This window comes from Gymnogyps californianus, chromosome 4 (genome assembly GCF_018139145.2).
Source record: "Gymnogyps californianus isolate 813 chromosome 4, ASM1813914v2, whole genome shotgun sequence".
Classification (NCBI taxonomy): Eukaryota; Metazoa; Chordata; class Aves; order Accipitriformes; family Cathartidae; genus Gymnogyps; species Gymnogyps californianus.
The window spans coordinates 81,896,373-81,914,813 of NC_059474.1; positions in this window are offsets into that span (position 1 = coordinate 81,896,373).

Consider the following 18,441-nt stretch of genomic DNA (forward strand, 5'->3'; position numbering starts at 1 on the left):
CCCTGCAAATATTGCCCTTCTCACAAAACTTCATAAGTCAGCGTACATTACTAGTCTTTCACAAACAGGACAGGCTCATTAGGATTTCTTCCTTTTATTCAATGTAAGTTCCATACTTGACATTTCAGCTGTCTATGGGTCATAGTTTAAAGCAGAATGCATCAACCTAGCTTAAAGCTAGTAAATTGCAACAGAGACTGAAGAATTGAACAGTTTGATGAAGTAAGCATGACCGTCTTAACTGGCTTGGACATTGTAACATCAAACCATTTTCACCTCATTCAGGGCTTTCTCTATGAACACCATTGATCAGTGGCAAAAGCTTTGCATCAAGTTTTAGATATTCCAGACTTCAGTGGTTCCTATGCTAATTCTCACTGAAGCGAGGAAATATGTAAACAGTAGCTAAAGTATTTTAACTAATGCAGAATACAGATGGCTTGCATTTTCTTTGCTCTCAAGAAAGGCTGAAGATTCTCCCATATTTAAGGATATTCTCATATCTTGTAGTCACGAAATGGTTCAAAGAGCAAATAACAAGCACCCAAGTACAGGGGGTGGAAAATAAGCATAGAAAACAATTTTTCAGAAAATGAAGCATGGGTAAAGAAAAAAGAGAATATGCTGTGCTACAGTGGTCATTACCAACATGCCCATTAGACTTAAATTAACATGGACGCAAAACACCAGGGTATAGATAAACAGACTATGCTGTGAAATCCTAAGAAATTACTGTTATTTGGCAGTAATTCAATCAGCAAAAGCAAATTCTGCTTATCACACATAACGTCCAATACTGTGTTGCAGTGTATTGCTTTCTGGTTTTTTAACTAGTATCAACTAAAGAAAACAAAAAACATTTTACAATTTCATACTCACCTTCTACTTGGCACTGCTAGTGTTAGACATTAATTACGTGGAACGATCAAATTCAGATAGCAATTTAATCCCAATACTAGATTCAGTTTTTACAGAAGTAATTTTAATTTTTAGCAGAAACAATGTAAAATAATTTTCAAATGGGTTTTTGCTTTTTTCCCCCCCAAAGACCTGAATTGTAATACTGTCTAAGTTCTTTGAGGTTTCATTTTAGTATTCTCTGCCGAAGTGACCACAATCTTATGATCAAAACCACATCTTGACTAGTTATGCCCCAAATAGATAATACAGATATGCTGCGAACTTACACTGCAGAAGTTAGATATCTCACAATAACTTAAAATTGTGCATATCCTTCTCCTACATCAAAGAGTATTTAATGAAATAGTGTTCCATACATTTAAATATACAGTCCCTTCTAGTCATAAAACAGCTGCGATTAGCCTCATTTCATTGCGCTTAGAAGCCATCCTAACATCCACATCAAATGCTCATTCAGAGTAGGCAGGTGGCAATAATAAGAATAACGATAAGCTGAGGTGACAAAGAAAAGAGTGCATCAATTCATGCATATTACTCTGACCATAAGGACATCTCAGAAGATGGACTGATACCATTATATCATTCCGTATTATATTCATCTTCTCTCCTTCGTTTTCTCAAAATGGAAAGTTGCCACAATGTTATTTTTTAATACAAGCGAATTTTTGATAAATATTCAGTAACTTTGTGCACAATATAAATTAATATTTGGATACATCTCACAGATTGCACACTGTACATAATAATACTGCAGTGATTTCCAAAAAGTAGGTCTTATGAGAGTAGTAGACATGAACAGTTCTATTTGTGTAAGAGAGGCGATTCCAGATCCATTTTATAAGATTCCCTTTATGGCAACAAAAAGCATGAACTATGTACATAAAGTCTGTTAGCAGACTTTACAAACAGGAGATAAGGAAAAAAGGGCAAGAAGAGAATAAAGTGCTACCTTCGCGACTTGTGGCTCCATATATATATACACACACAAAAATATTTTTATATATAAATATGTGTGTATACACACACACATATATATATTTCTCCTTCTTGAGAAATAATTGGAGACAGTGTAGTTTAACTCCTTAAGGGGTAACAGCAAATATGCTCCCAAGCACTTGCCTTTGCCATCAAGCTTAGGTTAGTGCTGAGTTATCAGCAAGAAGTAAAAACAACATAAAGTAAACTCAAGTTTTGAAACCTTGAAAGTTATCACAGAACAGGTTTGTCATCCATTCACTCGTTCTGCTTACCATCCTACAAGCAGTGAAAGAATGCAAGTCACTTATGATCTAGCCAGTTTACAAGTATGTAATACTTGAAGTTAGTTTTAACATGTTTCTGTGTCATCTTTTTTTCCATAGGATTTTATAATCAAATCATCCAAAAGTATTTTTCCCCTCACTCCTGCTGAGAAAAAGCCCTTTAAAAACAAAACGAAACCCCAGCTTTAGCCAACTGGGAAAAGAGTGAAACTACCTATATGATGCCAGAGGCTATTAACTACATGATTAAAAAAAAAGTCTTTGATGGATACATGTCATGTAGCCTGTAAAACTTGCAGCCATTCTTCCTTTTGCTTAGGCTGCAGCAGTTAAGACTCAAGGTATAGGACACTGAGACAAGATGTTCTCAGCCACAGGAGAAGTATGACAAGCAGAGGACTGACCAGATACTAAAACCTTTTAGACAGCAACTATGCACAGACGTAATCAAGTTTTGCTTCCATAAGATAAATGGAGGTCAAGAGAATCATGGCTGAGAGATTTTCCCTGCCTTTCATCAAGACCAGATCATCCTGGACTTCAAAAACTTCCTTTTGAATTCAGACAGCTAGCGAAAATGGCAGATTTTCAAGAAAATGCATTTAGTCTAAAAATGTTCTGACCACCATTAGAGCAGATGGTTGCTGCAGTCACTAATCTAATGCACTGGAAGCTTCGCCGCCTGTTTCACACTTCTTCCTTCAGACAGAAAGGCCTCAAGTGTACATCATCTCTTCACTTTTTATCCTCTTTTTTACAGCTAATATAATAGCTTGTGTTAATTGGCAATGCAATACATTTTACTCAGGATTACTGAGAAGTGGTTTCATAACATGACTGCAGTCATTTGATCTGTAGTCATTCAGGCACCGCTCAGATACAGGTTAAAAATTTATAGAAATTAAGCAAGTATAAGATGCACCTATCACTCTAAATTCATACAGATGAAGTGGGGAAAAGACCCAACATATCAAATGTTTTGATGTTTTTTCTCCCTTTGATTAGGGAAAAACCCAAGAGAAATCATAAGATAAAATCCTTGGACAATGCTACAACCTCTACCAGAAATTACACACAACTCTTAGAAATTGGCAATTAAAAATAGTGCATAACAGAACGATTGTCTAAAACCCAACAAAACTAGCCAGAGGTGATAAAGAATCAGATCCTTAAAAGCTAAAATCCAGCTCAAATCAGTGAGCCTGTGCATGTGCTGCACTTTAAGCACGTTCTTCCCTGCATCAGATCTAAGTGCACTTTACCTGGGCCCCAGTAAAGGTCACACGCTTCAGGCACTAAAAACTAAACAAATAGAAAAAAAAACACCCCACAAACAGTAGATTAAGTTTGTGAAATTAAATATATTCAAAAACATTTTTATTTCTACTAAACGACCATTCTCCTGGAATGATAAAAAGAGGCAAGGGACAGGAAGACGATCTTGAAAGTCATTCCTGTGTTGCACACTTTACTGCTGGACACCCCTCAGCCCCCGGTGTACTTAGCACTTTGTGCTGGACTGAGAGCAGGGAGGCTTAGGGGTAATTTAAGAGGGGATCAACTCATTATACTCCCTCAAGGTACAGAGCTGTATAGAAATCACAGTAGAAAAGACAGGATACTTTCATATCCCTTGGGACAAACGGAGACGTCTCCTGCAGTGGCATACGCGATGCCATAGGAATCCCAGTAACTGCAGCTCTACATTATTAGTGAGTCATTTCCAAGACTAGAAATAGAAACCTTTTCCTTTTAAGTGCTTGTACACCATTACCTGATATTATTATGGAACACTAACAGCTGAACACTGCTCACTTCCCAGAAAAAAAACAACTGTTTTTCAAAATTAAACCAATAATTTGTTCCATAGTACTTGATAATTTTGTTTAATCAGTGTATGCACTCCATCTATTGCTTTTCAATCAATCATTCAAAATCCATTTTACAGAAAAAAAGACAGAGCTAAAATGCTTTATCTTCCTAAACAATGTATAGCAAAGAACCTAGTATGTCAACTGTAGGAAGCCAACAAGAGTGCCTGGGAGCAGTGAGCTCCCAGTGCAATGAAAAAGAAAGGATGGAGCCAGTGAAGACAGCTTACCAAAACAAGTCTCACCAACACAAGAAGCACTTGGATTAATGGATTTAGTTGTTGTTATAAAGATTTCTGCTGTGTCTCTGAATCAAAGCAGCATGTCTCCAAAAACTGAGGACTATCCTGGAAGGCATCCTAACTGACATCTTCCTTTCCAAGCATGCAACCTACACCAGTCCCTGCAGCACTGTCTTTAGCTGTTTCATTCAGCACACTTCTCTCCCACAGGTGACGGTGCAGAAGCATGCAGAATATCCAGCAGCGGCTGTGCTTCACACAGCACGGAGAATTTCACCACAGATACACAAGAGGCAGCAGCTGGCTGCAGGGCACCGAGCTCCATACTGTAGGACCAGTTGTACCTTTTTGTCTTTATGATCATCAGATCAGAACTGCAAAACTGTGGTATGAAATGAGCCCAGCTGTTCTGCAGGTCAGAGCACAGATGGATAAATAAGAGCTCTCTCTAACTGAACGCAATTAAGATTTTAAGTCGCTGTCACTTTTTTAAAAGACCAAGAGATGAAGAGAGCCCATAACGCCGTGTTTACTTCAGCTCAAATCATAACATTGATTTCTCTGCTTACAAACTAACTCTTGAAACAATCCATCTTTTTAAAAATTGATAAATACTTATTTCTAGTAGTCATCAACTTTCTGTTCAAGAAATAAATAGAAATAGGAGCTCTTATAAATAGGTGCTTCCTGTTTAATACCAAAAACATCCTGAAAACTACATTTTCTGTATAAGGCACAATATGCAAAATTCCTTTGCAGCTAATTTTGTAGTTTCCCTCCAGGTAGATTATAATTGTAAGTCATAACAGATTTATTTTAAGTAATCTGCATGCGTTCAAGTCTCATCACTGCCCTACACCTTTTCCCAGAAAAACTAAGAAACAGCATTAGGTTCTCTCTCCAGAACTTCAAATAGCAGACAGGAAAATACCTAGTGAAGATGTTTCTTATGCAAGTAAAAAAAAAAAAAAAAAATATATACTGCCATCAATATAGCTCAAGAACTTGAACAGGACTATAGGACTACTACAACCTCAAACCTGTGCTGAGCCACAAAATAAAAATCACTATAGAGCTCAACTATTTTTAACAGTGTGTGTTGAATCAGTGTACCATAGGTCAAAATAAACCTTAGGGATCATAATCTTATGCTTTTCTTAACACATAAAAAATGGCTTTAGATTCAAAATAGTCGTCTTGATAACAAAGGTTTTTCAAGACTTCTGATTTTTGTAGAAAATGTTCAAAATTAAGTGCCTTTTCTTTTTAAATGAGGTATATTGCTTATTTTAAAAAGTTCTCTCTCCCTTACTTTCCAAAATGAATTTTCAGAGTGAGCTAAGAGATGGTGAGTCAAGTTTTCTATTTTACATACATATGTACATGTATAATTTTTAAATATATATATAAATACATGTTTTTAAAACTTATTTGCTTCTTCTCTCCAAACCACCTTGCAAAGTTGGGAAAAAGTGTAAAGTGAAAGCTTTTGTCGGGGGAAAGGAAAAAGAAAAAAAAAAACAACCAAAAAAGAGTGGGAGAGGTTGAAAACATTTCAAAATAAGTTGAAATGAAGTTTTAGAAACAACATGAGAAGAATTTTCAGGCCACTAGTTTAATAAGAAAAGACTTCTGCAACCTAAAACAAAACAAATTATATAGATGTCTCCGAAATTTAACCTATGGGCCCAGATGAAGGTCAATGAAATAGCACAGGAAGGCAGTCAAGTGACAAGTCTCAGTTTCTAGTTTCACTGCAAAGGTTGAAGATGGGATGGAGAAGAGATATTGGGGGGGGGGGGGAAGGCAAAATGTTGTCTCTGGAAGCGGAACAGGTGTTCTGCTGAAAAGCTAAAATGGCATAGCTAGCCAAGTAAAAACATTGAGCTCCAAGGATACAAATCACTGATATTCTTTCAAATAGAACCTATCAAAAAATAAACTCATTCTAGATGACAATGATAGCAGACTCAGCTGATAAGAGACACAGTTTATGCCTCTCAGGAAAAGGGGACACCAAAGAGCCAGCACTGCCGAGGGAGGCTGGGAAGGCTCGGCGCCCCGCGCACTGCTGCACTCCCTGGGCTGAAACTGTACTTCAAGAGCACGACAGTCACACAGAGAGACACTACCATGTTCTTCTCCCCTCCTGCTCAAAATGCCCAGCACACATTAACACTCCAAGTGTAAGGCTTCCCTCTGCAGCAGCCACACAGCCAACATTGCTGAGCTTTGTGACAAAAGTGGGAATACATACTGAAAAGCAACGGATAAAAAAAAAAAAGCAACAGAACCACATTTACATGACTGGTATGTATTTTGTATGATCGTAAAATTCTAACACCGTTTACAATAAGATGTTAGATATGAGATAATAAAAAAACATCTTAAACAGTCTATGACTAATTGCTGTGCATCAATGACCCATTTAGGAGTCCTAACTTATAATTAAAGTTGCTGCACAGAGTTTAAGAACTTTCTGTTCTGTGTAATTAATCAGCCTTGATAAAGTTGTTCCATGGAAACACAAATATTTTGCTTCCAAGCAGACACGTCCCACAGATCTACATTATCTTGACAGTTTATTCTCCTAAGGAAGGGCTGAGGTTATCAAGCTTAAAGTGTAACTTTGTATATATGTATTAATTTGAATATCAGAGTTTATATAGTTCAAGATAACCACACTCTTTCCACCTGGTCAAGCACTCCCAAAGAATGGGACTGAACTACTTCCAGGAGTTAAATCTTCCAAAACTTAAGCACCTAAATAATTTTAGATTACAGTAGCAGCAGTCACAGGAGAAGTCTCCATGCAATTACCCCCAATGCATAGGAAATACATATTTAAGTCTTTGTCAGAGTCTGCATTATCTTGTCATCATTAAGACACAACAAAATTCAGTGTCACATTTAACAACTGGAACAGTCTCTGAATACTAGTTTGTAATTGATGATGAACAAAGGCTCTTCTCATAGTTGCCCCAAATCAATGTTCAGGATTTACTGCCAAAATTAAAACTTAGCCCCTTTAGCTGTGCACGCTTACATGTAAGTATATTATAGTATGAAGCACATTTGTAGGACAGGTTTAACAAAGCATGTATTATCTAGTTATGTATGGGGCACGCACTCTTCAAACGTGCTGTTTGATATCGTATTTATATGGTCCCCTCATAAACGGTTGTAACACATTAATCTTCACAGCACCCTGTGAAAACAAAGGATCATCAACCCTATTTTACTGAAACATTTCATGACTTGCTCCAGGTCATACAGGAAATCTGCGGTGATGCAGGGAATGGCTCCTGGGATCTCAGAAATCCCATCTCAATATTCTGGCCACACTGCCATCCGTCCTCAGCCATACTTAATACAACTAAATTACTGATGGCAACAAATAGCAGAATCTGACTTTCAGATGAGCCGATTTGTACAATGGGTCAATCCATAACTTTTGTCTCCTTCAGACACTTAGATAGATGGGCTAGATGCCCAGCATGTTATAACAACCCTGAAAAGCTTCTGGCTCAGACTGCAAACACATTAGCATTAACTTAAATTTGCTGCTTTGTTTACTATATGAGATATCTGCTTATGCTTTATGCTTAAGTGATACCAATTAAAGAGACCCAAACACAGAGCTTACAGAACAGTTTACAGCAGGAGACTACAGCTACCCACTAATACAAAATTTAGTAAACTTTAGCTGGTATTTATTCCTCCAAAGCATTATAGTCTGACAGTCATCATCTTCATTTCCAGTCATGGACTTGTCATGATTTACATTGAAAATCTTCACAAAAAAGTGATCCAGAAAGCATTAGAAACTGGGTCCATTCCCGCTGCTTCTGAAATGGATTAACGTGACTCCAGTCTTGCATCCATATGACCACAGATTACAGCGGAGCCACCCTTGATTTAAGCTGCCGGAGAGCAAGACAGGAAAAATCACCAAAAATTCTGCTCTTTCGGCTGTCTAAACCCATTAGAGAGTCCACACGGCCATACAGGTACCCGAGTAAATCACCTGGTGGGAGAGGGCATCATTCAGTAACAAGAGGCTTTTCTTATTTCTCTAGTGTTACAAATGTAGCAGGCCTAGGAGGGGTCCAATTACACTCAAAACACCCAAGCAGCATTGGAAGTGATAATTTACTGACCATATCAGTGTAGCTTAATGCACAGACTGAAAAGACAAGTCAAGGACTGTAATCTGGACCACTGAATTACCCACAGCTTGCTAGGGTAAGCAGATTGCTGCAAGCCAATGAAGTAATTTGACAAAACTATAAGCAAGATTTATAATAAAACTATACTTTGCTTTTACTGGGTTTTAGTGAAATAAGAGAGAGGTAAGATATGGGGCGGGTTTTATTATTATTTTTAAATGCTTAGAAATAAGATGAAGAATCATTACCAAGACACCCTGCTGGAATCCAGAGTCACTAATTACCCAGATGGGCAGCTAGGGACCCAATCCAAAAATCCATCCAGGTCAATGGAATGCTTTTTATCAATCGACCTTCAGATCAAGCCCTAGAACACCAGTGCTGACCTGACTAGTACTGGCTTATCCTTTAAACTCAAGTAATAACTACCATCAGGTGCCAACCCTTGCGTGGCTCTGCCCTTTTGAAAGCACACAGATGCGGAAATAAGAATGATATACAACGCAAATACAAAGTAGCACAGAACAGCAAAAGAGCTCATTAAAAATGTTTTTTCTTGCTTTTCTATACTAACCAACTCTTCCGCCTTGTGCTACCAAAAAAAGTGGAGGTTTCTGAGCAAAAAAGTGCAACATAGTCTCACGAACACATTTTCCAGCAGCTACCACACGCTACTTTGCTTGCAGTAACATCTCCACAAGGATCAAGCCCATTTTGCGGAAAAATCAGAGAAGCAAACGGCAACAGGAGTATTTCACAGACCCAACCCCATATAAAGTCACTCATGGCAGTTTAAGCATGTTCTTAGAACGTGTATTCCCTCTTCAACACTCTACCGCAAGCAAAAATAGAGTAAAATAACTGAGACTAAATTAGGAAAAATGAATTTACATCACTGGTAATTCCTTTCCCCATACAAAAAGACAGGAAGCTAGAAGCAAAAGCAAAGGTTAAAACAATCTGTATTTTGAACAGCTGACACGCCCAAGGGCCTTATTCAATGCTCCATCCTCAGCTTCTGCACAGTCAGAATCTGTACGCTGCTGCCAATGAAGCCCTAAGCCTGTAAGTCATTTGGTAAAGCACCTCACATAAACAGCCTCTACATTCAACTGTTTAATATCAGAAACGCTAACTAGTGTTGCTTGATCATATTATGAAGGAAATTAAATAGGAAGCAAGGGACTTAACATGCTTGTCTGCTCCTCGATGAGAAAGAAAGGAAGAAAACCTCGGGAACTGAGGACATTTTGCTTCCCTTGAGCCCTCGTTCATTTAAACAGAAGAATCAGAAACCCCAACAATCTCCTCTAGCAACCCCCTCCCATCACATTGAGGGGAAAATTCTTTTTGACCACTCGTTACAGAGGATACAGGAATTATCGGCAAATCTCTCTCTGCATCTTCCCAATCAGCACGATGATCATTCTCACAGAAGGACTGCAGAAATACAGAGTTTGGCACAGCTGAGGCAAGCCTCTCTTCCATGTAGTTCTTCCAAAGATGCAGCAAGAGCACCTGTGTCTACCATCCCTAGGCTGCTCCGGGATATCACAGAAAAATCTCTCTGCATCTAGCAATTCAAATGGGGGCTTACTATCCAATGCCCCCGTCTGCCTGATGTATTACTTTGCCAGAAGGCAGACTTCCTGTTTCTACTGAAAAGTTCCGATTATCCCTCCCTGCTATTTATTTCAATGGTTTCTTACACAGTACAAGTTCTGGGGTTACCATCGAGAAATACCGATGGGAGGAAAAAAACCCAAACACACAAACCAACCATCCAAGCCACAGCCAACAAACAGAACACCCTTACAACTGCTCTAGACGGAAAGGGACCCCGGATTACTTACGCACTGGTGTATTTCCTTTCTCAGCGCCGCATTTTAGAAAGCCTCCCTTCATAAAACCGGTGATCCCAGCCTGCCGCAAGCCACGGGCGCAGACAGCCCGCCTCCCGCTGCTCCTTGCAAGTGACAGTGCCGAGCAGGGAAGCCCTCCCTCTTCCCCTCCCTCCCTCTCCCGGTATGTCAAAGCCACCTCACGCCAAATCTGAAACGCGAGCACGTAAGACGGCACCGAGCCCGCTCCTGCCCCCGCGGACAGCCGCCAGCCGCAGGGCAGTGGGGAAGGCCGGGCCCACCCCAGCCCCGGCCCCGCGACGCGGCCACTCACTGCAAGCGGCCGGCGGCGGGCAGCGGCTGGGCGCTGCCGGGCTCCTGCGGGTCGGAGGCTCCCGTCCCGTCGTGACCGATCCTCGCCCGCGCTGTGACACCGGCGGAGGCGGCCCCGGCCCCCCGCTTTCAACCGTGCCCGCAGCGGGACGCTGGGGCACAGCTGGTGCCCCGGGCGAGACGAACACGCGTGGGGCTCGGGGGCTCCTCGACGCGCCGGTGCGGCCCCCGGCCCCGGCCGGCAAGGGAGTCGGGCGGGCGCCCCCTGCCCTTTGCCGACCGCGGCTCTTGGGGTGCTAGCTCTTACTGCGGGAGGAGAGGGGAACCACACCGATGCGGGAAAAACAGCGTCCAACAGGCTACAAACACCAGACACATACAGCTGCTTTTTATTCGCCCACTCCCCGCTTCCCCCCCCCCATCAACTGGGTAGGGGGTACGACCTTGACTTCAGAAAACGTCATTTGAGACAGAGGCTGGCGAGTTACAAAAATGCTAGCAACAGTAGCAGTGCCAGAGCTGGCAGGGGGGAAGAAGAGGGAAACTGAGAAAACCAGCTGCTTCAACAGTTTTGTTGAGCCGGCTAGGAGGCCAGCTGACAAGCAACACTCGTTTTGTTTAAAAAGACACCTAAGCTTGCTTTACTGCTGCATTTTAATACGCTTCTGTGGCTACAGCTCTGCTAAAATAATGATGCTTGAGGTGCAAAGCTAGAGTAAGAAAGTAAGTCTAAGGCAGTACTTCACGTAGCAACTGAAGGGAAAACCCTGGGAAAGGAAAGGCTCAGAGAACTAGGGACAGAAGGAAAGGCATGTCATGGGATAGGGCTGGCAGAAAGCGAACAGCGTGTCACCACCACCAGCGAAACACAACACAATACACAGACCCCTGCTTCAACAGCTCCACATCGTATTTTTCCACATGATAATTCAAACGGTCTGAAGAGCCGTCTTCAACTGCACTGACTGTGAAGAGCACAGAACACAGTGGTACTCAAGTAATACTATATGGGGGGCTTGTTTGGTTTCTGTAAAGGTAACTATCACAAGATTAAAAGGGAGCTTAATCTTATAAAGTATCAAAAAGGTCACTTGATATAAATGTCTCATTTAAGTGGCTTTTTATTTTTTCCCCTCCTTGCCTTGCTGCCTATTACTTTGTTTTTTCCCCCCAATGAACTTTAAAAGCTTTAAGGAACAAGTTTAATACAGGAAAGCAGAAGCTAATTTGATCACAAGGATTTAGGTCAACTTCAGTTCAAGACCTAACCAGGTCTCATTTAAGTAAACTGCTGGTTTTCCTACCGGTTTAACAGAGGGCCATGTTCTCATAACCAGACATACAGCAATCAACAGGATTTTTCAAATAAATTTGCTACTCCATCTGATCCTTCTTATTAGGAGCACAGATGCAAGCCTCCTTTTTGAGCACAAAATAAATCGGCAGAACATTGCTGCAGTGGAGAACAGAGCAGGTCAGTGAGGTAACGGTCACTGCAAAACAGAAGGAAATATTCTAGGTCAGCAACACTAGGATTTATTTTTCTAAAGGGGTTTCAGAAAATACCATTATTTACAATGTGGTTCAAAGATGACAGGTAACACCTCTCATTCTTCTTCTAATATATCATCACTTCAGCATAGAGCGGACAAAGTTCGGTGCTCTTACAATTTTAGGGCTTCCTCCATGCAGTAATAGGATCAAACAGTGAAGGGTACCAGGTATTTTCCCTAGCCGTGCAGCTTTCTAAGAAAAAAAAGCTCTATATTAAGCACACGAAATCTTGTCGTGCAAGCACATGGATCTTGAAGCCTGAATTGTTTCAGCCACATAAGGTTTGATAATTTTAGACACATCACAAAGTAACAGAAGATAGGCTTTGATGTGCTATTAAAATCAGAAGATTGGCACAAGGGTTAAAGAGAACAGGAAGTATGAAGAAATGCAAAAATAGAAAGAAACTATTCTGTGATGCTATATACATTAGCTCTAGTCAGTGCTATCTGGAACTAATTCTGAGAGCTTTAACAGTTCTCAATACTCCTCCCATTAAAACTGTAAATGAAGTTAAGATAGTTATGCTGGAACCTTTTTTTTTTTTTTAACAGATCTCTTTCTGTACTTCTTCCCCCCCTCTAAATTAATTGTGTTACACTTCCACACCACTGACATAAAATGACTAAAGTGACCTACAACTTCATTCTGAGACCAAAGCAAGTGGCAGCATTCTTTGTGCAGCCTGATGAGGCAGGGGTTTTTGCATCCTGCAGCACAAAACATGCACCAAGTATAATACGAAGGAAGCCAGGAATAAAGCAAGCTAGGAAATTGCTGCATTGAATTATGTGGCATGAAACATTCATTTGTTTTTCCCTATTCCTCCTTCTCTCATTTTCCAGATACATCTAGTTGTTTCATTCATAGCAAATGAAATCGATAATGCTTTTAGCTCTGAGTACATAAAGAGTTCAGCATAATGCTGCACCCCGTTCAAATCTAACCCCTTCCAGAATTAAACAGGAGCAAATCCCAAGTGTAAAAGAAATGCTGGAGCAGGCCCACCATAGCCATATGGGGGGGGTGGTTAATAAGTAAATACATATATATACACACACACATACATAGGTGCTCTGAAAAGGATGGGGAAAGCAACAATGTTTCAATGCTTCTTAGTGGACTTCATTGGGTGTCAAAGCAGCTTAAGTAGGAGACTCTTCTCTCGGGGGGGCAAGCCATTTCAGTAGAGTTGTTCTTCCACACTTCATTTTTCTGACATTTGAGCAGTCCAGTCTTCCTCAGTTGCAGTTGCCTTGCCATAAGCAGAACGGAACATGCCATTGAGCTTAAGCCAAAAGCTGTGCTTTTGAGGCTGATTAATTTGTTACTGAGCTCAGTAACAAATTAAAAAACCAAACAAAAACCCAAACCAACAGGTTACTACCCAAAGATGCATTTTGAGGAGGACACTCATATCCACTGAACTTTAGAATGTCTTTTCCATCACGGAGTTAAAGTCTTTCTTATATTACAACTAACAAAAAGGAGCAGCCAAAACAATCTGTCACCAACCAGCAGAATGAGGAGCAGTTTTCTCCTAATAGAGAATGCTTTGAGGGTTTCGCCATAAGAGTTTTCTTCTGCATAGTAACAGACTACTAGAGCAAAGCAAAATATTTCTCTCCAGCACTAGTCCCTTCAGAAATAAGCTAACAGAGGCCAACTCTGAGAAGAGCCCTTCATGTGCTATCTCCTAAACCACTAAACGAGGAACAATTTTCACCTTCCTGGCAGAGCAAGCCACAGACCACAAGAAGCACTTGCCAAATGCACATTAGCCCATCTCTACATAACAGCTTTGAATTACTGTAGATCAGAGCCTTGGGTATTTCAAAGGATAGTTTGTAGGTTTGGTGTTTGGTTTTTTTGTGTTTTTTGGGGGGGTTGTTTTGGTTTTTAAGTTCCATTCTTCATGACAGTTACTTCATGAAGATAACGGCAACAGCAAGCCTAGATATCCCTCTTAAAAGAAACTGCTGCTAAAGGGATTGATCAGAAGTTTTATATGAGAAGCAGATCCATATTCTTCCCAGGGGAGTCTCCACCTGAAGAAAGATCAAGATGACATCTACCCACCCATTTGGGTCCTGGCCCACTCAAAAAAAAAAAATATTATCTGTTTCCCGCTGCCAATTATGTCCCTACCTTACCTATCCATCACTAACCCCAAACCAAATCCCACAGAGTCACTTTCATCAGGTAATAGGAAAAGCAAAGAAAAAGCATGGCACTTATGTCCTTGAGCTCCTCTTCCAAAACCTGGTGGTTTTGAAGGGAGGAGAATCAGGAAACATAATATGGCCAAATTAACAAGTGAAGGTGCTCACTTTTTGGTTGAAATGGTAACTTGAAAGAATTGTTCTATACTCTTTCAATTTTTCTTCACTGTTGTTTGCCTTCCCTTTCCTCCCCCTCAAAGCCTTCCTGGTAAGGGAATCTAACTTCATTTACAGTGTAGGCAAAAGGAATTTCTCTGGTATTTATTAATTTTCAGCATTATGCCTTTCTAATTAAGTTTCTGTGCATCTCCGTTTAGCCTTTGCAACATAATTGAAGGAGATGGTTCCTACAGTTCAGCCACCAGCATGACAGGAACAAGCAGCTTAAACAAACCTAACAATTCCCCGGGGAGCCAGAACCACAGCAGGTAGCTTCCATCAATATGCCCAGAGATGACTACGCCATAATCCTTACAAACACAGACCCACACAGACTGGATCTACTCTATGATACCCAGCAAAACCTAGATTCTGACTTTTTTCCAAGAAAAGCTATAGTCTGTTATCACATCAATTCATCCTACAGACTGTGGAAATCCGAGCTACAGTGCTCTCTCTCTCAGATAACAGAATTTGCTATAAAGTACAAAGTTGGGGGGGGGGGGGGGGGGGGAATCACATTTCTGCTAATTGAGTACAACTTTTCCTCAGGCTTTCACCTACCCCAAAGGGCTGCTTACTATCTTTTGGGATTAAACTCACTGCAGAAGCCTTTGGAGCGTGCCAAGTGCTACTTGCCCTTGCATGGCAAAGCCAAACTGCCAGAATTTATTGAGAATACTTTTTCCACTGCACCTAAAGGATGGTTGGGAAAAAAAGTGTTTTGAGGAAAATGAGCAGATCCTGAAGCCAAAGAGTAAGATGCTGGCAGGAGGTGGTGTGAGCAGCTGGGGGCAGGAATTTTAGTGTCTTCTATTTCCATTTGAAAAAAAGATTTCTCAGTATTGAGATACACCCCTTCAGCCTACAGATTAATCTGTACTTTTAAACACAAGCTTCTTGTTAAACAGCAAGAGTTAAAAAAACAAAAAACCCTCCTCAGCACATTATATGTTTTAATGGAAGTGTCCTTGACATGTGATATGGAGGCAAATTTGTTTCCTGTCAGTCTGACTCAGTCTAATGGACTTTGAAGCTGCAGTTTTTCCACTCCTCTTAATGACTTGTTGCAATGGAGATGAGTGCTCTGCGTACAGCAATGCCATCTTCTGGCACAGTTCCTGTGAGAAAGGGAACTTGCTGAATACCACTAAAAGAAAGCTCCTGTTTTGGGAAAACAGAAACTCAGACTCCACAATAAATCTCGGATTTCCCCCTATCCATTGCACTTACTGTTGGGCTCTAATTGTTCAAGGGACTGAAATGAAGCAGTGAGAACGCACAGAGTGCACTGTAAGGGCAAACTCGCTCGACTGCCCCTTAAAGGCGCACCAAGTCCATCACCAAGAGTGAAGATTTACACAGACTCGAAAGTCTGTGGCTCACTGTGGCTGAAGACACAGATGTGTTCGAAGCTCATCAATGCAGGAACCTGGCAGGAAGGGCAAGTAGTCAAACAGAGCCAACTTTGCATATCCCTGGGAAAATGCTTTCTGTATCAGCAAACACTTCACACATCTGATTTATTTTACTTTTGTATTCCCAGCCAGAAAAATCTATATTAAGCAACAGCAAAGACAGAAAACACATGCTATTTACATTAAGGAAATAAACAAGGGCTAGCAATTCATAACTTCCTCACAATTCTGACTTTCTCCTGAACCATCTCTATTTGTCATTTGGAGGTATAGTAGGATGGGGTTAACAAAGATTTCCCACTAAATCTAATACCTAGGCTTTTTTCACCACAAAATTTGCAAGGTTCATGCTACAGTATTTATTGAGAGTACAGATTTTTAAGACTGAACAAGAAAGTCAGATCTTAAATAGTTCTACACTGAAATAATACTTGAGGAGAAACAACATTGTGGAGTTATTTACTGTGTCATTTGACACCAAAAGACCACCCTGGGAATCAGATGTGCTGCAGAGATGCTAACCTTGGAATCTCAGCCAAAACAGCCCATGCCCTGCTTCTTCTCAGATACCACCACCACCAGAAAGACAATGACCAGCAGGCAAATTACAGTCGATTCCTTTCTCTCTCTGACATTTTCATTCTGCAACTCATCCAGAGATCTCAAAAAATACTTTGCAACACCCATAAATGACACAATTTCATTTGCTCTCCACCAATGAAAAATAATTCAAGGAAATATTTTTGTGAATGAAATCAGCCACTCTGATTCTCATATATTTGTTCATTAGGGAAGCATTACCTCCACATAGTTATTTAGAAAAGAACAGTGTATTCTAAATGTTTGTGCTTTCACACGAGAAGGGTATTTTGGGCTGTAATTTGTAAAACTGTTAGACAAAGCTGAAAGTGTTCTGCTTTCACTTCCAATTTCTTTGATGTCTTCCATTGTCTTGCCTCTGCTTCTTTCCCACTCTATTACTCTTTTTTTCCTCTTCTCTCTCTCCAAGTTTCTTTCAATTCCCATAAAAAAGGGCCCTTCCCAACTTCCACGTACAAAGGTTATCTTCTCTTGCTTTTGCTACTACTCTAAGTTAAATGCAGTTTTTACAGACAGCTCCCTCTGCAAAGGGTATAGCCTTCACCAATGCTTATATGTAACCTCTTAACACATGGTTGTGCAAAAAAAAGCCACAAAACATTCATTTTAGAAAAAAGTTTACCAGTTGCTTTTTATTTTAAACAAGAATTTCATAGGTTTTGGACTTGTATAAGATGTGTGACAAATACCACCAAAACTGTTCACAAACCACTTCAAGTCCTAGATTTCTGTCTTATGTTGGTGAAAAAAATTAACAGGCTGTCCCATCAGAAGGCTGGTTTTGGAGGTCAATGATAATCAGATGCTTCCTACATTGTGAAGTCCTGGTCCTCCTTGTGGCATTGCCAAAAAGAGAGAAGACAGTAGGAGAGTTTGGATGCTTTTATAGGCACAGCAGAATAGTCACCTGCCTGACCATGACACCAGCATGTCAAAAGGTGCTACTTTCCAAATAGCAGTAGATGGTTTCTGCAAAAAGTAAGCACCCTAACATCTTCTAAATCCCTAATCTTTCAATTTGGGCTTCCTATGCTGACGCTCACAAAATTCAGGTTTGTTTTAATATCTGTTGGAAAGAATAACCATTTTGACAAACCGGGCTGTCTGAATACATCAGCATCTTGGCCTGGCATGACTCATAAGGCTGTGCCAACAGAAAGCACCTCACAACCGACACTGCTAAACCATTAAAAGGAAACGAGAGGAAGAAATACACAGTTTTGCAGCCACCAGAATTGCTCTGAGCTGCGTGAACTATTTGAATTATGTTCAAGTTGCAATATGAGTTCATCTCTCAAGTCTTAAGAGAATCTGTACGGGAAAAAGTCTGTCTGAAACGAATTCTTAGGTATCTAATAAAGAGAAAACTCCAAGTAAACTGTTTCCCACAGTAAGTGTGTCTAGAGACTCTTGTTCCCATAGACTCCCATTAGCCTAAGGTCAAGAGTTACAGATATGCTCCATTCTCTCAGCCATTCTTACTAGTTGATAATTCCCTTTCAGAAATTTTATATTTAATCTTTCACAATATCAAATATTTCAAGATGAATGTTTTGATCGGATTCTCTGCTCATATTCTGACTGAAAGAGGGGAAGCATGTATGGAGGCATGGCTGTTCAAGTGCATTTTTCAAAAATTGTTTTGATTTATCTGATAAGTCATTTAAGAGCCAGCCTACAAAAAACAGCCAGACAGGCACTTTCAAGAAAACAGGATTATTACTGGAAGTATCTTCAGTTAAATAAAGTTTATCCTCTGGACACATTTACATAACAACCACTAACACTGTCCTAACATATGTGGTAAATAGAACAAATAGACAACCACAGTCACTCAAAACATGAAGCT